The sequence below is a fragment of the Canis lupus genome, chromosome 24 (genome assembly GCF_003254725.2).
Source record: "Canis lupus dingo isolate Sandy chromosome 24, ASM325472v2, whole genome shotgun sequence".
NCBI lineage: Eukaryota > Metazoa > Chordata > Mammalia > Carnivora > Canidae > Canis > Canis lupus.
The window spans coordinates 22,751,033-22,769,010 of record NC_064266.1 but is presented as its reverse complement, the minus strand read 5'-3'; the positions used below and the strand labels follow the sequence as shown (position 1 = coordinate 22,769,010).

Below are 17,978 nucleotides of genomic sequence, written 5' to 3'. Positions count from 1 at the left end.
ACGCCCCCGCCGCGCGCCCTCGGCCGCCGGACCAACGCACGCGGAAGCCCGGCCCCAAGGCCCCTCCAGCTAAGCCCCGCCCCCTGACCCGCCCCGCCCCTTCCGCGCGAACCTGAGGCCCTATCCCAGAGCACCCAGCTTCTCAGGCCCGCCCCTCCTGTGTCATGCGCGCCCGTCACGCGCCTGGCCCACTCGTCTGGCGCTGGGCTTCCGGCTGTGGCCGGGGCAGGGGCCCGGCCCTGAGGCGGAGGCGGGGCCCTCGGAGGCGGGGCTCAGGGGGGAGGGGACCGCGCGGCACCTGAGTTCAGGTTAAGGCCTGCTCGCCCGGAGCAGGTTGTTGGGTAAGTCACTTCCCCCTTTTTGGCCAACCCTATTCCAAATGTTTAAAAATGTCGTCATCGGGATCCCTGGGTGCCTCAGCGGTTTGGCGCCTGCCTTTGGCCCAGGGCGCGATCCTGGAGTGCCCGGATCGAGTCCCTCGTCGGGCCCCCGGCATGGAGCCTGCTTCTCCCTCTGCCTGTGTCTCTGTATCTATCATAAAATAAATAAATAAGTCTTTAAAAAATAAAATGTCATCGTGATATTAAATTTTTATTTATTTATGATAGTCACAGAGAGAGAAAGAGAGAGAGGCAGAGACACAGGCAGAGGGAGAAGCAGGCTCCATGCACCGGAAGCCCGATGTGGGATTCGATCCCGGGTCTCCAGGATCGCGCCCTGGGCCAAAGGCAGGCGCCAAACTGCTGCGCCACCCAAGGATCCCTCATCGTGATATTAATAACCATTAGCTATCATGTCTATTACTGAGCTCTTTATCATCTTCAGGCGCAATTACCATACACTCTTCCAGTTAATCCTCACAATGAGGGAGACAGGGTATTATTTTCCCTTTGCTATACATGCAGAAGGGCCTTTCCCAGCAACCAACTTGCCTCCTCCTTACTGTTAGCGTAAAGCAGAGATGGGATTGGAACCCAGATACTCTGAACTATTCTGCCTCCCCAAAACTCAAAAACAGGAATTAAAATTAAAACGAGATTAAAAATTACAAACTCCAGGGCATCTCGATGGTTCAGTCAGGAGAGCATGTGACCCTTGATCTCAGGGTGATGAGTCCAAGCCCCACATTGTGCATGGAAACTATTTTATAAATAAATAAATAAATAATTTTTAAAATTCCAAACTCGTCTATGTACTAAGACAGCATAGGGCAGCCCTGGTGGCTCAGTGGTTTAGCGCTGCCTTCAGCCCAGGGTGTGATCCTAGAGACCAGGGATCAAGTCCCACATCAGGCTCCCTGCATGGAGGGGAGCCTGCTTCTCCCTCTGCCTGTCTCTGCCTCTCTCTCTTTCTCTGTGTCTCTCAAGAATAAATAAATAAAATCTTTTTTAAAAAATGAATTACTGTACTAAGACGGCATAAACAAAGTTCTATTAAATTTCCTTTCTCAAAAAAAAATTTCCTTTCTCAAAAAAAATTAAAATAAAATAAATAAATAAATTTCCTTTCTCTGGGACGCCTGGGTGTCTCAGCGGTTGAGCGTCTGCCTTCCGCCCAGGGCGTGATCCTGGAGTCCAGGGATCACCACATTGGGAGCCTGCTTCTTTCTCTGCCTGTGTCTCTGCCTCTCTCTCTGTGTGTCTGTCATGAATAAATAAATTAAATCTTTTTAAAAAATAATAAATTTGCTTTCTTTTATAAGCAAAAGATGGGGATAAAATATTTGCAACGTATCCAACAAAGGATCAATATTCAAAATAAATTTAAAAACTCTTGTAAACCAATAAAAGAAAGGTAATTTAATACAAAATGGATGGGGACACCTAGCTGGCTCAGCCAATAGAGCATGCAACTCTTGATCTTGAGGTCCTGAATTTGAGCTCTCACCTTGGGTGCAGAGAGAGATTACTTAAAAAGAAAAATGAGGATGCCTCAGTGGCTCAGCAGTTGAGCTTCTGCCTTTAGCTCAGGGTGTGATCCTGGAGTCCCGGGATCAAGTCCCACATCGGGCTCTCTGAGGGGAGCCTGCTTCTCCCTCTGCCTATGTCTCTGCCTCTCTCTGTGTCTCTCATGAATAAATAAATTAAATCTAAAAAAAAAAAATGGACAAAGGTGATAAATAGACAATACACAGGGGATCCCTGGGTGGCTCAGCAGTTTGGCGCCTGCCTTCGGCCCAGGACATAGTCCTGGAGTCCAAGATCAAGTCCCACATGGGGCTTCCTGCATGGAGCCTGCTCTTCCCTCTGCCTGTGTCTCTGCCTCTCTCTCTCTCTCTCTCTCTCTCTGTGTCTCTCATGAATAAATAAATAAAATCTTTTAAAAAACAAAATACACAATACACAGAAAAGAAAATCCGTATGGCTAATAAACATTAAAATAGATGCTTGACCTCTCTCTCTCATAATCAGGAAAACAGGCAATGAGTTGCCATATGTCATGCATTAGATTGGAAATTCCACTTGTGGGTCTCTATCCCAAAGAAATATTTGCTCATGTGTACAAAAAGATGCATAGGAAGGAAATATACATCAAAATCGTGAAAGAACAAACATCAAAATTGGCTTGAATGCCCTACATGGATGACTAGTAAAATAAACTGTAGAAAATAATATGCAACATTTGAAAAGTAGGTAGATCTACCTACCAAAGTAGTTTGGTAATAAGAAAAGGTTGCCAATACATATTGAAAACTGGAAAAGCAAATTGGAGTTCCATGAAGCTATTCTTTTGCTTTACTTCCAAGTTTTGGATAATTGGATAATTTTTCAACACCTACATACTATGTACACTCTAAAATAGTGTTAAATCCAAGAGCCCACACACGAGAGCCAGCGGGGCTAGGTATACATCATGGCTTCACATTTACTAACTATATAGCCTCGACAAGTCATTTCATCTCTCTGAGCCTTAGCAAATGGCTCATGATAGGACCTAGCACACAGGATTGTTGCATAAAAAACACAATACAGGGGATCCCTGAATGGCTCACAGGTTTAGTGCCTGCCTTCGGCCCAGGGCATGATCCTGGAGTCCCCAGATCAAATCCCACATTCAGGCTCCCTGCATCTATGCTCTGCTTCTCCCTCTGCTTGTGTCTCTGCCTCCGTCTCTCTGTGTCTCTCGTGAAAAAATAAATAAAATATTTTTAAATAATAATAATTAAATAAATAACACAATACCTGCTACATTTTCTTTAAAAAGATTTAAAGAAAAAGAAAAAGGCACATGCACCCTCTAGCATGGTGGGGGCGGGGAAGAGGGCAGAAGAGGAGGGGAAAGAATCTCCAGCAGACTCCCTGCTGAGTGCTAAGCCCAATGCTGGGTTTGGTCTCAGGACCTGGAGATCTTGACCTGAGCCAAAACCAAGAGTCAGATATTCAACCAACTGAGTCATCCAGGCACCCTCCTGCTACATTTTTTAATTGTTGCAATTATTGTATATGCACTTCCCTTTTTTTTTTTTTTTTTTTTTTGAAGATTTTATTTCTTTATTCGAGAGAGGCAGAGGGAGAAGCAGACTCCATTCAGGGAGCCCGATGTGGGACTCTATCCCGGGTCTTCAGGATCAGGCCCTGGGCTGAAGGCGGTGCTAAACTGCCGAGCCACCTGGGTTGCCCTTTTTCTTTTTTTTCTAATTTCTATTCCTATTCACTATCCCCCCTAGCCTCTACCCTTCCAGCTTGGAAGTTGCTAAAACATAGTAGGTGCTCAAAAAAATTCCATTTTGTGGTGCCTGACTCAGTAGAGCATATGACTTTTTTTTTTTTTAAGATTTTATTTATTCATTCATGAGAGAGATGGAGAGAGAGGCAGAGACACAGGCAGAGGGAAAAGCAGGCTCTCTGCAGGAGACCAATGCAGGACTTGATCCCTGACCCCAGGATCAGGCCCCAGGCCAAAGACAGAGGCTCAACCGCTGAGCCACCCAGGTGTCCCAAAGCATATGACTCTTAATCATAGGGTCCTGAGTTCAAGCCCCATATTGTGTATGTGGAGTCTACTTAAATTTTTTTTTAATTTTTTAAGATTTTACTTATTCATGAGAGACACACAGAGAGAGGCAGAGACATAGGCAGAGAGAAGTAGGATCGCTGCAGGGAGTTCCATGCAGGACTCAATCCCAGCACCCCAGGATCAGGACTCAACCACTGAGCCACCCAGGCTCCCTTCCATTACCATTTGAATCCTGTTGCTTTGCCTTCTTTTAGCACTTGGCTATCTGGGATATAATAACTGCAACGTTTTATTTTTAAGGTTTTATTTATTTATTGGAGCTTATGAGAGAGAGAGAGAGAGAAGGAGCTGAAGAGCAGAGGCAGAGGGAGAGGGAGAAGCAGACTTCCTGCTGAGCTGAGAGCGGGGATGTGGGGCTGGATCACAGGACCCCGGGATCAGGACCTGAGCCAAAGGCAGACACTTAACCAACTGAACCACTTGGGCACACCAGCTGCAACATTTTAAATATTTTTGTGATATAGACATTTAAGAAATGCTTGCTGAGGAACACTTGGCCGACTTAGTGAGCATGTGACTCTTGATCTTGAGGTCGAGTTCAAGCCTCATGTTGAACATAGAGATTTCTTAAAAATAAATTCTTGGGACACCTGGGTGGCTCAGTTGGTTAAGCATCTGCCTTTGGCTCAAGTCATGATCCCAGGGTCTTGGGGATGAATCCCACGTTGGGCTCCCTGTCAGCAGAGAGCCTGCTTCTCTCTTTCTGCCTCTGCACTTCTGCTTCTTCTCTCTCTCTCTCTCTCTCATGCACCATAATAAATAAATAAAATCTTTAAAAAATTAAAATGTTGGGACCCCTGGGTAGCTCAGTGGTTGAGCATCTGCCTTCGGCTCAGGGCGTGATCCCAGCGTACCTGGATGGAGTCCCACATGGAGCTCTCTGCATGGAGCCTGCTTTTCCCTCTGCGTGTGTCTCTCTACCTTCCCTCTGTGTCTCTCATGAATAACTAAATAAAATCCTAAAATAAATAAATAAAAATAAAATATTTTTTAAAAAAGAGATTATCTTTCTCCTTCTGCCTTTCCTCCTGCTCTAGCATGCTTGGTCTTTTGCTGTAAGATAAATAAATAAGATCTTTCAAAATAAAAAATAAACTTTAAAAGAATAATAATAATAAATTAAAAACCTTAAAAAAGGGCAGCCCAGGTGGTTCAGTGGTTTAGCACTGCCTTCAGCCCAGGGCATGGTCCTGGAGGCCCTGGGATCCAGTCCCCCCCACCAGGCTCCCTGCATGGAGCCTGCTTCTCCCTCTGCCCGTGTCTCTGCCTCTCTCTCTCATGAATAAATAAAATCTTTTTTAAAAAAAACCAAAAAACTAAAAAAAGAGAAAGAAAGAAATACTTGCTGAATTAAGTCTAGAAGGAAGCAGGGTAGAAAGCCCAAGAACATGTACTGTAAATTGGTTGCCCAGAGGCTGCACAAAAATGTTTAGCCACCATGTTCAGCCCAACAAGGACGAATTCATTCATCAAATATTCGTGAGAAACTAGCCCCTAACTCAGTGGTTCTCAAGATCATTTGAAGCAAGAAACTGACTTAGAAACATACTCACAGACCCTGCTTATCCAGAAGATCCCAGACCTGGAACGGTAAGTGGGCTGTCCTCTGGAGGTGGAGGAAAAGAAAAATGCTTTCTACTTCTTCCAGAAGACTCACTTACCCTGCCTTGCCTAGTCAGACCTGGCTTACTTCTGTGGTTGCATCTCCACCACCCTCATGCAGGCCACACAAGCGTCTTGAGTCCCAATGTACACCAGAGCTCTGGCCTCAACTCTGGGAACCATGGTCCTCCTTCCAGCACCCCACCACCCCCACTTCACTCCTATATATTCTTCAGGTATCAGCTTATCTGGTACTTCCTCGGGGAAGCCCTCTTCCACCCTCCAGACTTGTCAGAACTCCTTACATCCACTCCTATAATGTCATGCATCTCTTCTCGTGGCACACGACCTACTTGTCATTTGGCATTTATTTTCCCCATTTCTGGATTACCATCTGTCTTTCTCTGTAGGCCACGAGCTCCATAAAAGCTTTCTAGTTTTCACCATTGTATCTCCAGTGCCTGGGACAGAGTTGGTATTCCATAAATATCTGTTAAATAAATAAGGGAAATATTAAAGGAGATGTAGACTAAAGGGGCTATAGGAGTGCAAATAATAGTCTTTCTAGTCTCCCTTTTGGCCCCTCCCATCACATACCCTTGGGGGTCATAGAAGTATATTTAGGAAAGAAGAGGATTGGGATGCCTGGCTGGCTCAGTGGTTGAGCATCTGCCTTTGGCTCAGGGTGTGATCCTGGAGTCCCTGGATCAAGTCCCACATCAAGCTCTCTGAGGGGAGCCTGCTTCTCCCTCTGCCTATGTCTCTGCCTTTCTCTATGTCTCTCATGAATAAATAAATAAAATCTTAAAAAAAAAAAAGAAATAAAATCTTAAAAACAAAACAAAACACAACATTGTTCCAGTCTGCAGGCAGTATCATGTGGACATTCTTATTCCTGGAACCTGTGAATATGTTACCTTACAAAGCAAAAGGGACTTCACAAATGTGATTGAGTTAAGGACCCTGAGATGGGAAAATAATCCTGGATTACCCAGGTAGGTCCAGTATAATCACAAGAACCTTTAAAAGAATCAGAGAGGGACTCCTGTGTGGCTCAGTCAGTTAGGTAACTCTTGATTTCAGCTCAGGTCATAGTCTTAAGGTCATAGAATCCAGCCAAGCCCTGTTGGCTCCATGCTCAGTGCAGAATCTGCTGGTCTATCTCCACTCTCCTCCTCTCCACACTCACATTCTCTCTTGCTCCCTCTCAAATAAATAAATAAATCTTTAAACAAAAACTTATGGGATACAACCCAAGCTATGTTTAGAGGGAAATTTATTTTTTTTAAAGACTTTATTTAGGGATCCCTGGGTGGCGCAGCGGTTTGGTGCCTGCCTTTGGCCCAGGGCGCGATCCTGGAGACCCGGGATCGAGTCCCACATTGGGCTCCCGGTGCATGGAGTCTGCTTCTCCCTCTGCCTATGTCTCTGCCTCTCTCTCTCTCTGTGACTATCATAAATAATAAATAAAAATTTAAAGAAAAGACTTTATTTATATATACATGAGCGACACACAGAAAGAAAGGCAGGCTCCCTGCACGGAGTCTGATACTAGACTAGATCCCAGGACCCCAGGATCATGACCTGAGCCAAAGGCAGACACTCCACCACTGAGCCACCAAGGTACCCCTGGAGAGAGATTTATAACATTATGTGCTTATATTACACAAGAGGAAAGGTCTCAAATCAATGATCTAACCTTTTGTTTTAGAAAACTAGAAGAGGAAAGCAAATTAAACTCAAGGCAACCCGGCAATAAGAAATAATAATGAGGGCAGCCTGGGTGGCTCAGCGGATTAGTGCCACCTTCAGCCCAGGGCCTGATCCTGGAGACCCAGGATCGAGTCCCACGTTGGGCTCCCTGCATAGAGCGTGTTTATCCCTTTGTCTGTGTCTGTGCCTCTCATTCTTTCTCTCTCTCTCTCTCTCTCTGTGTGTGTGTGTGTGTCTCTCATGAATAAATAAAATCTTAAAAAAAATGAAAGCAAAAGTTTCTAGTTCTTTGAAAAGATTGACAAAATTGCTAAGCCTTCAACAAGACTAACAATAAGGGAGTCTGCCGTGGAAACAAGATGACAAAGGGGATAGTCATCATTTGGAAAGTGTCACAATAAGACCACATATTGTGCTGCCCTGTGACTCTCAGGCCTACCACCTTCAGAAGTCCACCTGTGGCAAATGTGGCTACTCTGCCAAAGGAAAGAGAAAGTATAACTGAAGTGCCAAGGCTAAAAGACGAAATACCATTGGGACCGTTTGAATGAGGCACCTAAAAATTGTCTACTGTAGATTTAGGCATGGATTCCATGAAGGAACAACACCTAAGCCCAAGAGGGCAGCTGTTGATCATCTTAAGGATTTCAATGATTATTCACAATAAACGTTCTGGTTTAAAAAAAAAAGACTAACAATAAAAAGAGAGAACACAATATATCGATATTAAGAATGAAAAAGGGAAGGGCACCTGGGTGGCTCAGTTGGACAAGCCTCTGCCTTTGGCTCAGGTCATGATCCCAGGGTCCTGGGATGGAGCCTTCCAGAGGGCTCCCTGCTCAGCAGGAAATCTACTTCTCCCTCTCCCTGCTGCTCCTTCTCTCTCTCTCAAATAGATAAAATCTTAAAAAAAGAAAGAAACAAAGAAACAAAGAAAAAACAATGAAACAATGAAATCTATTACTACAGATTTTATCAATAGTGAAAGGGTAATAACAATTTTATGCCTATAAATTTGATAACTCAGATAAGATTCACCAATTTCTTTTTCTTTTTTTTTTTTTAAGATTTTATTTATTTATTCATGAGAGAGAGACACACACACAGAGGCAGAAACCTAGGCAGAGAGAGAAGCATACTTCCCTCAGGGAGCCTGATGCGGGACTCAATCCTGGGACTCCAGGATCACACCCTGAGCCGAAAGCGGAGCTTAACCACTGAGCCACCGGAGTGTCCCAAGAGTCACCAATTTCTTAAAAGACACAATCTATTGAAACTCACTCAAAATGTTGATATTCTAAGGGGTGCCCAGGTAGCTCAGTCTGTTAAATTTCAACGCTTGATTTTGGCTCAGGTCATGGTCTCATGAGATGGAGCCCTGTGACGGGCTCCTTGCTCAGCTCATCAGGAAGTCTTCTGGAGATTCTGTCTCTCCCTCTCTTTCTGTCTCCCCACTCCCACTCTCTTTCTTTCTCTCAAATAAAGAAGTCTTTAAGAAAAAAAAAACTCTTTTAGCCAAGAGAACCTCAGAGCCAAACAGCTTCACTAGCTGATTCTACCAAATATTTAAGAAGAAATAGTATCAATTTTACACAGTCTTTTCCAGAAAATTAAAGAGGAAACATTTCCAACTCATTTTATGAAGCCAAGATTACCCTGATAGCAACACCACACTAAGATATTACCAGAAAAGAAAACTAGAGACCAGTATGTCTCATGAAGACATAAACAAGCAAAAATCTTTTTTTTTTTTTTTAATATTTTATTTATTTATTTAGGATAGTCACAGAGAGAGAGAGAGAGAGAGAGAGGCAGAGACACAGGCAGAGGGAGAAGCAGGCTCCATGCACCGGGAGCCTGACGTGGGATTCGATCCTGGGTCTCCAGGATCGCGCCCTGGGCCAAAGGCAGGCGCCAAACCGCTGCGCCACCCAGGGATCCCAACAAGCAAAAATCTTAAAGAAAATATTAACAAATTGAATTTGAAAATAAATTTGATAGTGCACCATGGTCAAATTGGAATTATCGTGGGAATGCAAGGCTGGTTTAAAAACTTATGTTTGTTTTCAATTTTCAATTTAAATTTTATTTTATTTTATTTTTAATAAATGTTTATTTATGATAGTCACACAGAGAGAGAGAGAGAGAGGCAGAGACACAGGCAGAGAGAGAAGCAGGCTCCATGCACCGGGAGCCCAACGTGGGATTCGATCCCGGGTCTTCAAGATCGCACCCTGGGCCAAAGGCAGGCGCCAAACCGCTGCGCCACCCAGGGATCCCTAAATTTTATTTTTTTTAATTATTTTTATTTTTTTTTAAGATTTTATTTATTTATTCATGAGAGACAGAGAGAGAGGCAGAGACACAGGCAGAGGGAGAAGCAGGTTCCATGCAGGAAGCCTGACATGGGACTCGATCCTGGGTCTCCAGGACCACGCCCTAGGCTGAAGGCGGCGCTAAACCGCTGAGCCACCCGGGCTGCCCTTTTTGTTTATTGTTTTAAAGATTTGTTTATTTATTCATGAGAGAGAGAGAGAGGCAGAGACATAGGCAGAGGGAGAACAGTCTCCTCACAAGGAGCCTGATGCGGGACTCGGTCCCGGATCCTGGGATCATGCCCTGAGCTGAAGGCAGACACTCAACCGCTGAGCCACCCAGGTGTCCCAAATATTTTGTTTTTAAGTAAAAATAAAATACACCCAACACGGGGCATGAATTTAATGAATTTACAACTCTGAGATCAAGAGTTGCATGCTCTACTGACTGAACCAGCCAGGTACCCATAAAAACATTTTACACAAAAATCTGTACTGACTTTTATAGCAGTCTTCTTCAAAATTACCAAAAAACTGTCAATAATCTAAATGTCCCTCAACCAGTGAATGGATAACAAACTGTGGTATATTCATCATACAAATGAACACTAGTGATAGAAAGGAACAAATTTTTTTAAAAAGATTTATTGATTTAAGAGAGAGAGATTGCACAAGCATGTGAGTGAGCAGGGGGTGAAGGAGAGAAGCAGACTTCCTGCTAATCCAGGCCTTAGGCTCCATTCTCATGACCCTGAGATCATAACTGAAACCGAAATCAAGAGTTGGACACTTAACCAACCGAGCCACCCAGGCTCCCCCAAAGGGAGAAATTTCTGATACTCATAATAATATGGATAAATTTCAAAGAAGCCAGACCTGAGGCAGCTAGTTGGCTCAGTTGGAAGATCATGTGACTGTTGATCTTGGGGTTGTGAGTTTGAGCCTCATATTGTGTGTTGAGATTACTCAAAAAAATAAGATAAATAAATAAGATAAAACAAAACAAAGAAGACAGACTCAAAAGTTTACATATTCTATGATTTCACTCATGGAATGTAAAGATTGATTCATTTATTTCAAAGGGGAGAGAGAGAGTGCCAGAGAGCAGGGGAGGGGCAGAGGCAGAGGGAGAGAATCTCAAGCAGACTGCCAGCCAAGTACCCCATGCATGTTTATTTTTTTTAAAGATTTTATTTATTTATTTGAGAGAGAGTGTGAGTGAGGAAAGAGGCAGAGGGGGAGGGAGAGAATCTCAAGCAGACTGCAGCCTCACATGGGGCTCTACCTCAGGACATCTGAGAACATGACCTGAGTTGAAATCAAGAGTCAGGGGATCCCTGGGTGGCGCAGCGGTTCGGCGCCTGCCTTTGGCCCAGGGCGCGATCCTGGAGACCCGGGATCGAATCCCACGTCGGGCTCCCGGTGCATGGAGCCTGCTTCTCCCTCTGCCTATGTCTCTGCATCTCTCTCTTTCTCTCTCTGTGAATATCATAAATAAATAAAAATTTAAAAAAAAGAATCTGTATAAAAAAAAAAAAAAAAGAAATCAAGAGTCAGACACTTAGGGCAGCCCGGTGGCTCAGCAGTTTAGTGCCTGCCTTCGGCCCAGGGTGTGGTCCTGGAGTTCCGGGACCAAGTCCCGCATTGGGCTCCCTGCATGGAGCCTGCTTCTCTCTCTGCCTGTGCCTCTGCCTCTCTCTCTCTGTCTCTCATGAATACATAAATAAAAATCTTTTAAAAAAATAAAAAATTTAAAAATATTTAAAAAGAAAAAGTCAGACACTTAATCAACTGAGCCAGACAGGCACCCCATGGGATTTTTTTTTTAAAGGCAGACTATAGGAACAGAAAATTGATCTGTGTCATCAGTTACTTATGGTAGGGGTAAAATATGACTATAAAAGAGTATAGGGAAACTCTGGGGCTGATGGAAATGTTCTATATCTGTTTATCATGATGATTATATGATTGTATGCATTTGTCAAAATTCAAAGAACTGAACATTTTAACAAGTTCCAAGTTTGGGATCCCTGAGTGACTCAGTGGTTTAGTGCCTGCCTTTGGCCCAGGGCGTGATCCTGGATACCCAGGATCGAGTCCCACATCGGGCTCCCTACATGGAGCCTGCTTCTCCCTCTGCCTGTGTTTCTGCCTCTCTATGTGTGTGTGTGTGTGTCTCTCATGAATAAATAAATAAAATCCTAAAAAAAAAAAAAAAGTGAAAAATTGGTGCCTGGCTAACATAGTCAGTAGAGTATACAACTCTTCATCTCTGAGTCAAAAGTTTGAACCCCATGTTAAGCAAAGAGCTTGTTTAAAAAAAAATATAAAAATCTTTAGGGATCCCTGGGTGGCGCAGCGGTTTAGCGCCTGCCTCTGGCCCGGGGCGCGATCCTGGAGACCCGGGATGGAATCCCACGTCGGGCTCCCGGTGCATGGAGCCTGCTTCTCCCTCTGCCTCTCTCTCTGTCTATCATAAATAAATAAAAATTAAAAAAAAAAATTTAAAAAAAATAAATAAAAATCTTTAAAAATAAGTAAATTTTTTTAAAAATTGAAAAATTGAAGTATAATGAATATATATGGCAAATATGCATGAATTTCATACATACGGTTCAATGAATTGTTTCAGGTTAATGCCTATAACTACTACTTATATCATTTTCTACCACCCTAAAAGGCTTTCTAGTATCACTTTCCTGTCAATATCCCATCCAAAGATTGCCCACTACTATACTGACTTCTATTACTGTAGCTATGTGATGGTTTTTTTTTTATATATTTTTTTCAATTTTTATTTATTTATGATAGTCACAGAGAGAGAGAGAGAGGCAGAGACACAGGCAGAGGGAGAAGCAGGCTCCATGCACCGGGAGCCCGATGTGGGATTCGATCCCGGGTCTCCAGGATCGCGCCCTGGGCCAAAGGCAGGCGCCAAACCGCTGCGCCACCCAGGGATCCCGATTGGTTTTTGTTTAACAGTTTTATTGACATATGACTCATATACTACACATTTGCCCATTTAAAGTGTATAATTTGGTAGTTTTTATCATAGTCACAATGTTGTGCAACCAGCACCAGAATCTAACTTTAGAACATTTTTATTACCCCAAAAAGAAACCCCATGCTCATTAGGAGGTCACTCCCCATCCTACTTTCCCCTGCTTTTATAATTTTTAAGTGTATTTATTTATTAATTTTTAGTAATCTCTGCACCCATTATAGGGCTCAAACCCACAACCCCAAGAGTCCTACTCTACCTATTGAACCAGACTGGCATGCACATGCTCACACTAATGCACATACACACACATGTACACACACCCCAATTGCTTTTTTAAGTGATTTTTTTAAAGATTTTATTTATTAATTCATGAGAGACGCAGAGAGAGGCAGAGACACCAACAGAGAGAATAGTAGGCTTCCTGCGGGGAACCCCATGCAGGATTCGATCCTGGGATTCCAGGATCACGCCCTTAGCCAAAGGCTGACGCTCAACCACTGAGCCACCCAGGCATCCCTAGATGATTTTTTTAAAGATTTTATTTATTTATTCCTGAGAGACATGGAGAGGAGGCAGAGACACAGGCAGAGGTAGATGCAGGCTCCCCAAGGGGAGCCTGATGTGGAACTCAATCCCAGGACCCTGGGATCACAACCTGAGCCAAAGGCAGATGCTCAATCCCTGAGCCACCCAGGCATCACACTGAAATTGCTTTTTTAAAAACTTAGAAAAGGGGATCCCTGGATGGCTCAGTGGTTTAGTGACTGCCTTTGGCGCAGGGCAGGATCTGGGAGTCCTGGGATGGAGTCCTGCGTCAGGCTCCCTGCATGGAGCCTGTTTCTCCCTCTGCCTGTGTCTCTGCCTCTCTCTCTCTCTCTCTTTCTATGTGTGTGTCTCTCATGAATGAATGAATGAATAAATAAATAAATAATCTAAAACAAACAAACAACTTTGTTGAGGGATGCCTGACTGGTTCAGTCCATAGAGCATGTGACTCATGATCCTTCAGAGTCATGAATTCAGACCCGGGTTGGTTGTAGAACTTACTTAAAAAAAGAAAAAGAAACTAAAAACTTTATTGAGGCGTACCACTTACGTATAATGAACCACATCAATTTAAACGGCTCAATTTGATAAATTTTGACAGTTGTATATACCTGTAAAATCACCACCACTATCAAGATAAGGAACATTTCCACCCCTGTAAGATTCTTCATGTTCCTTTGTAATCATCCTTCTACCTGCATCTGAACCCAGGTAACCACTGATTGATCAATCTTCCTTCCTTCCTTTCTTTTTAAGATTTTATTTGTTTATTTTAGAGAGAGATAGAGAAAACATGGGGGAAGGGGCAGGGGACAGAGAGAAAGAATTTCAAGAAGACTCCATGCTGAGCCAGGAGCCTGATTCAGGGATTGATCTCACAACCCTGAGATCATGACCTGAGTGGAAATCAAGAGTTGGGACATTTAACCAACTAAGCCACCCAGGCAATCCTACTTTCCATCACTATGCATTGGTTCGCATTTTCTAGAATTGCATGTGAATACATATAGCATGTACTCTCTTTTCTGGCTTCTTCCATCTGGCACAATGATTTTGAGATTCATCTGTGTTATATTCATCAATAGTTTACCTTCCTTTTTATTGGCAGGTAGTATTCCATTTCTTGGATATACCACATTCTACTGTTTTTTAAAATAAAACTTTTTTGCTGAAGAACAGGTAGGCCTGGCTTCACACCTATAGCTTTCTCAAATTCTGTTTGGTTTCTGATATAGAGAAAATAAATTGGTCTCCATAGGTTCATTACCTTTTCTATTTCTTCATCATTCTTAAGAAATGGTAGGATGTGTGTTGTATGTGTATTGAAGGTGGGGAAGAGAGGCCCTCTGGAAACAGAGTCACAGCACATCAGCCTGTGGTTGATTGGTTTCCTAAGGCCTAGGGGCTCAGGGACACTAACGTTTAAGAGGCAGAGTCAGGACTGGGTGCCTTATAAACTGAATTTAAAAGGCGCCTTTGCAACAGCTCCATTTTCCAGCCAAAGGAGCTGAGACTCAGAGAGGTTAAGAGACTTACCAAAAAATAATTTGCCTGAGTCAGAAGCTTAGTCTGAGGTGACAAAATTGAATTCTGACATTCCTGGGGCACCTTAGCCTGCTCATTTGGTAAAGCATGTGAGTCTTGATCTCTGGGTTATGAGTTTAAGCCCCAGTTAGGTGTAGAGATTAGTTTAAATAATAATTAATTAATTAAAATATAAAAAAGAATTCTGACATTCTCTCACAACTTTTTAAAGGAATTATAGACTTGATGGACCTGAGGAAATTGCTCATGGCCCTGGCTGTTTCTTGTCCAAACCAAGTGATTGTTTTTCTTTAACTAGTGACTAAGAGGATAAAGATGGGTGGCAGGGAGAAGTGCATGCTGCCTGCCATCTGCACTGGCCATGCCCCTTCTGCTAATGTATGATAAACACAAGGTCTGGCCAGATGACAGGCAGTGAAGGGAAGCGATTTAAAGATATATGATCCTTGTTGGATAAACAGGAGCCTGAAATGTCCCTGGCACTTGAGAAAGCCTCTCTGTGCACTGGAGAACTATTTGGCATGGCCGGGGCTTTTCTAGTAAGCAAGACTTTTTCCTCCATAGAAGGCTGAAGAGTCCAAGAGCCCCCAGAGGGAAATGCGAACAAGCTGAGTTATATTAAACTTCAGTATTATTTAGGATCATGAGAGGAATGTGAGAATACTCATGGTGAGGAGTTCGTGTGCTCTATGACAAGATTAGAAAGAAAATGAAAATCACGCTTAGTCCTTAACACTGAGAAATAAATGCTCTCACTATTTTCCTCAATAGCCTCAATTTCTTTCTCTTCATGAGTATTTGTTCCTAATTGAGATCATGCTCTTAATGCATTTCTGCATCCTGCCCCCCCCCTTTTTTTTGCCATTAAATGCTGTGTATAATAGCATTTCTCTGTGTCATAAAAATTACTCATCAACGTCACTTCAGTGGATGGTCACATAATAGTCTACTTTTTGGTAGAATCTGATACATGTAATCATTAGGGCTGCTGCTTTTTTATTTTTTTTCTATCATAAATAATGCCTTATTGAACATCACTGTGCATCAGTCTTTCCTATTTTCTGATTCTAAAAACAGATTTTTTTCCAGAATGGAATTATTGGATCAAAGAATAACAACATTTATAGTTTTACCCAATCTGATTTCCATCAATAGTGGTTGTACATGCTCATCTCACAACACCCTAACAATGGCTATTAAAATCACTGTATAGGATCCCTGGGTGGCGCAGCGGTTTGGTGCCTGCCTTCGGCCCAGGGCGCGATCCTGGAGACCCGGGATCGAATCCCACACCGGGCTCCCGGTGCATGGAGCCTGCTTCTCCCTCTGCCTGTGTCTCTGCCTCTCTCTCTCTCTGTGACTATCATGAATAAATAAATAAAATCTTTAAAAATAAAAAATAAATAAAATCACTGTATAACACTCCTGCATTTATAGATGAAAATGTGATCTACTGCTACTGGCCAGTATTGCCCCCTGATGGGTCAGTAAATTCATGAGACTCAGAAGTGACTGAGAGGAGAATGGGATGCCACCCCAAAGTAGTGCACCCCATGCTCTGCAGGCAAGGATACAGAGGCTTGCTTCTCTCAACTACCATACTGTTCTTCATCCCTTTGACTTTGCAGAATCCATTTCTCCTCATGCTCACTTTCAATGTCCAGGCTGATGTTCTCATCATCCTCTTTATTTATTTATTTATTTGGTCTCCCTTTAGATATTTTATTACAAATATGTCATGGCTGCAGACATGCACACTGCTTATTGCAGAGTTCTGCAAATTGGTTTTCCTGCCCCTTTTCTACCTGTCCTCTGGAGGATCTGACCACAGCTCACCCCTGATTTAGCTTCCCTGCCCATTCTCCAGCCTCCTTTTTTTTAAATAGATTTTATTTATTTATTTATTCATGAGAGACACAGAGAGAGAGAGAGAAAAAGAGAGGGAGGCAGAGACACAGGCACAGGAAGAAGCAGGTTCCATGCAGGGAGCCCGATGTGGGACTTGACCTCAGGACTCCAGGGTCACGCCCTGGGCCAAAGGTAGGCGCTAAACCACTGAGCCACCCAGGGATCCCTCCAGCCTCCTTTAAATCCTAACTGGCTCCTCCTGGCCTGACAGGAACTATTCAAATGCATGATATTCATGCACTGTAGTTTCACTTACCCTCACCTTCTGCCTGCCCTGCATTCCTCTTCAGTCAGACAGAAATACTGCACAAGAAGAGGACGCCTGGGTGGCTCAGTGGTTGACATCTGCCTTCAGCTCAGGTCCTCATGTGTTTTTTTTTTTTTTTTTTTTTTTCAATTTTTATTTATTTATGATAGTCACAGAGAGAGAGAGAGAGAGAGAGGCAGAGACATAGGCCGAGGGAGAAGCAGGCTCCATGCACCGGGAGCCCGATGTGGGATTCGATCCCGGGTCTCCAGGATCGCGCCCTGGGCCAAAGGCAGGCGCCAAACCGCTGCGCCACCCAGGGATCCCCGGTCCTCATGTCTTGATCCCAGAGTCCAGGTATCCTGCATCAGGCTCCCCGCAGGAAGGACTCTCTATGTCTCTGCCTTTCTGTGTCTCTCATGAATAAATAAATAAAATCTTAAAAAAAAAAAAAAGTAAAAAGAAATACTTCACAAGAACTACATTGATTGAATGTTTCCTCCGTGCCTGTACTGGGGGCAAAGTTCAATCAATAGCTCACAGTCCTGCTATGTTGAGTGCTATCATATTATCCTTTTTCATGGATAAGAAGACTGAGGCCCCCGAAGATGGAGTGGTTTGTCCCAGTACACACAGCTGGTTAAGTGACTGATTGGAAAACCTGTAGGTCACTACATTTGCCCTTCTCCAGATAACAAATGCTGTCCTCCAGGCCTCTGCCCACATTGATCCCTGGATCTTCTTTAGGCCTAGAGATAAATAAATCTTAAAGTCCTCTCTGACTGTTGTTATGTTCTTCCACATCCATTCATTTTTCTAGGTCCCATAGTCTCTCCAGACAATATAGGGTCCCTTGTACTGAACACAGACCCCATGAACTCCAACTGGAGCACAGTTTTTGTTTTGTAAAAATTTTATTTATTTATTCATGAAAGACACAGAGAGAGAGACAGGGGCAGAGGGACAAGGCTCCATTCAGGGAGTCCGAAGCGGGACTGGATCCCCGGGGTCATGCCCTGGGCTGAAGGCAGACTATCACTGAGCTACCCCGGTGCCCTGGAGCAGTTTTAAACCCTCCAGA

The 17,978-nt window shown here is 43.5% G+C and overlaps 1 long non-coding RNA gene across 1 annotated transcript in view; it reads left to right on the top strand.

Annotated features, from left to right (window-relative positions):
- Nucleotides 1–183: 183 nt before the first annotated feature.
- The window catches only part of LOC112673813 (uncharacterized), a 29,487-nt gene continuing 11,692 nt past the window's right edge, over nt 184–17,978 (top strand). The window contains exon 1 of the long non-coding RNA XR_004809082.2: nt 184–341. This is a non-coding gene — a long non-coding RNA (uncharacterized LOC112673813). The remainder of the gene's footprint in view (nt 342–17,978) is intronic.